This window comes from Myotis davidii, unplaced genomic scaffold (assembly GCF_000327345.1).
Source record: "Myotis davidii unplaced genomic scaffold, ASM32734v1 scaffold149, whole genome shotgun sequence".
In the NCBI taxonomy this organism is placed as follows: domain Eukaryota; kingdom Metazoa; phylum Chordata; class Mammalia; order Chiroptera; family Vespertilionidae; genus Myotis; species Myotis davidii.
Genome location: NW_006352194.1, coordinates 599487 through 603140, shown reverse-complemented (window position 1 = coordinate 603140; position 3654 = coordinate 599487). Strand labels below are relative to the sequence as shown.

The window sequence follows — 3654 nt, the reverse complement described above, 5'->3', positions numbered from 1 at the left end:
AGGTTGTAGATCAATTTATTTTTCCAATGCATTGAATAGTTATAGGCACCAAACACTCCTCACACCAGCTTCATTTTTCAGAAAGAAAGCACAGAGTAAGGTTAAGGAGGTTGCCCAAGGCCACACCATAAACTATGCAATCTAGACACACACTCATGACTGTTGGAATTCAAAACCTATGTTCATTACTCCACAAAATAGGAAAATATACGTGCCCCCAAATTCACCTGTAATGCACTTTTTGTCAGTTCAATGCAATTTTCTTGAATTAAAAGCAAGTAAACATCGCCCAGCTGGTGTGGTTCAGTGGTTGAGCATCAACTCATGAACCAGGAGGTCATGATTGGATTCCTGGTCAAGGCAAATGGTCAGGTTTCAGGCTCCATCCCCAGTGGGGGCAATGCAGGAGGCAGCCTATCAATGATTCTCTCTCATCACTGATGTTTTTCTCTCTCTCTCCCTCTCCCTTCCTCTCTCTGAAATCAATAAAAAACATATTTAAACAAATAAACAAACAACCCCCCCCCCTTGTATTGAGCGCCTACTCAGCACTTTATGGCACAAGGTCATTTATACCCATAACAACCACATGAAGTAGATACTGTTGTTCTCAACCACGTGTTATAGATAAGGAAACTGAAACTCAGGGAATTTAGTATTCCCATGCCTGCCCAGCAGGAGCGGCAGAATCCCAAAATTACTGATGTCCAAGCCCACATTTTTAACCATTCCAGATGACTCTATCAGCCACGATGAACTCACTGTCACATTCGATCCTGCAACAAAAGGGGTTTCTGAAATCATCCAGGTAAGGTGGCTTGGTTATCCTTTTGCAGCTGAGGAACTAAAGCTCAAAAAGGCGAAATTAGAGCGCTAAGGCCACAGATTGCTGAAAGGGCATCTGTTATGGTCAGTTTCATGCCTCTTGGAGTTTTGTACCTAAACGCCCCAACCATCCCCCAGACCAGTCTTAGCCCAGGGCAGTAAAAGAGACTCAGCCTCCCTGAGGAATGGGCACCCTGGCTTTCTGGGCAGCCTGGCAAAAGGTGGTCGCTTGACACCCATGCCTCTTAGTTTCTGGGTTTACCTTGGAGGAGAGAAGAGAAGGAATCTTCGGGCTCAGAGCCTGCAGATGGGAGCGGCAGTGAGGTTAGCAGCAGCTCTTCCAGGCTGCAGGCTGGCTTTTATCATCACATTCCAATTACACCCCCCCCTTTCCTGACAGCCAATCCCTGTCAGAGTTTCCATTTCCTACACTCTGCAGAGTTTCCTTTTCTCCTCCTTCTCCTGCCAGTAACGCCCTCTCTGCTGGCAGCAAAATGTGATTCTAGCCGGAGGCTTTGAACAGCTAAGAGTATTCAAAGCAGGTCATGCTACAGTGCTTAGTGAAGCCCAACCACTAGTTCCTCTTGGGGCCCAGAGGCCCTTCACAATTAAATTCAGTCTATAATAATAAAAGCATAATATGCTAATTAGACCGGATGTCCTTCTGGACAACCTTCCAGAAGCCCGGGTCCTGGGTGCAAGAGGGAAGCCAGTGCTGGCAGGGGGAAGGAAGGCCTACTCTTGAATGAATTTCGTGCATGGGGCCTCTAGGTAATAATAATGCCTACCATTTATTGAGTGCCGGCTACATGCCAGGATCTGTGCAGAGTGCTCTATGTACACGATCTTTCCAATCCCACAATAGTTTCGTGAAGTACATATATTGTTTTTTAAACATTATTTTAAGTCTTCATTGTGAGTTTATTTTATCCTATAACTAGTTCAGATTTTCACATGATTAAGGATTTGTCATGGCTACCAGAACAGGACTTGGGCTGCAGAGTCCCTGCAGTCATCTCCTTCCACAGCCCCTCAAGTCTTGGTTTAATCCACATAGTTATCATCTTTAGTTGAGAGCTCTTCGAGATGGCCATTTTCTTGGCTTGCAGCTTTGAAAGAAGCATCGTGAGAATCATTCCCCTCTGATAACCTACAAAGGAGATTTGGAGCCAGGATGCATTTCAGGAGCACTCTAATGCTGAACGTAGTTTATTTCTTGTGGAGTTTTGACATTCCCTTCAGTCTGGCCAGATGAGTCGGAAGGACTCTGTTGAGGCATTCCTCGCAGGCATTTCTTCTTCAAGGGCTCCTTTTCAAGGGGTTTTGTGTTCTTCTGCATGGCTATGGTCTTCTTTGTGGAACTAGCTGCAGATATCAGTGGTTCTTCTTTTGCTTCTGTGATTTTCCTGTAATGATAAGCCAGTGGGGTCACGGGGCTGAACCTTCTCCACCTCTACCAAGTGCCTGGGCAAGGCACTTTTCAAAGCACCTCTTCAGATAGTCAGTTTGCATCTTGTGAGAAAGTTCCAGTCCTGATTCTGCCATTTATTAGCTGTGCGGTCTTCAGCAAGTCACCAATCTCTGTGAGCCTTGGTTTTCTCATCTACCCTCATATGTGTTCTCTCCTCTACAATATACTGTTTATAATCCTCATTTTGCAGAGGAGATGAAAGCTTGTGGAAATGAAGTCATTCTATACCATTGTTCTCTCAAGCTGGCTAATCTGGAATGCTGAATAATCTGGAATGGTTAAAAATGTGGGCTTCCCTGGTCTTACCATATACCTAGCAGCAGCCAGCTGATTGTTGGCAATTACTAGATCAGCCTTGGCAAGAAAGACCCCAACTTGTTGGATCCTTGCAACCATAGCCACTCTTTTTTATTTTTTTAATAGAATTTATTGGGATGACATTGGTCAATTAAACTATTTAGTTTCAGGTGTATAATTCTATAATACATCATCTTTGTATTTTGTGTTCACCACCTCAAGTCATTTATCCCACCTTTACCCTCCTACCTCTCCCTGGCCCGCTTTCCCTCTGGTCATCACCATACTGTTGTCTGTGTGCATGACTTTTGTTTTGCTTTATCCCTGCACCTTTTTCACTCAGCCCCCCAAGTCAGCTCCCCTCTGACAGCTGTCAGTCTGTTATCTGTATCTAGGAGTCTGTTTCTGTTTTGTTAATTTATTTTGTTCATTAGATTCCACATGTAAGTGAAATCATATTGTATTTGTCTTTCTCTGACTGGCTTATTTCACTTAGCATAATACTCTCCAGGTCGATCCATGCTGTTGCAAAGGGTAAGATTCCCTTCCTTTTTTACAGCCAGGTAGTATTCCAAAAAGTGTACTGAAAGGACAGAACAGGACTGATAACTGTGTCCTTATCCCCTCTTCCAAGAAAAAGCCGCAGAATGTATCAGTTACTCAGCCTGCCCTTATCTCAGCCAATGGGAAAGCGGGGGAAGCTAGCCCAAGGCCAAGAGTATGCTAGCCACCCCCCTTAACATTTGGGGGCTCGTGCAGGACCCCCAAGACTCACGAGGGACCCTGATCCGGAGAGTCTGACCGCGGTAAGTGTCTGTGTGTTGTCTATTCTGTTCTGTGTGTTCTGTCCTGTGTGAGATCACTTCTGAAATCTGTATTGCCCGTAAAGGCCTAGGTGGATGCACTGGGGGGCCATGGGTGGGAGGAGGCAAGGGACGCCCCAATCCTCCATCTGGAGGGGCGCAGAGACCCCTCAATCTGAGACGAGTGGTGCATGGCCATCATCTAATCTGTAGTTTTGCTTCCGCGGAGTCGGAAGGTTGTTTTGGTTTTGCTACCCT

The 3654-nt window shown here is 45.4% G+C and overlaps 1 protein-coding gene across 2 annotated transcripts in view; it reads right to left on the bottom strand.

Moving 5' to 3' along the window:
• The window catches only part of IFI6 (interferon, alpha-inducible protein 6), a 4119-nt gene extending 2927 nt beyond the window's left edge, over nucleotides 1-1192 (bottom strand). The window contains exon 1 of one of the 2 annotated variants that reach the window (XM_006777473.2): nucleotides 1088-1192. The gene's annotated coding sequence lies outside the window, so the exon portion shown is untranslated. Of the gene's footprint in view, nucleotides 1-227; nucleotides 289-1087 lie in introns of those variants that run through there. The other variant, XM_015557309.1, reaches the window with a different exon arrangement.
• Between the last annotated feature and the right edge of the window lie 2462 nt (nucleotides 1193-3654).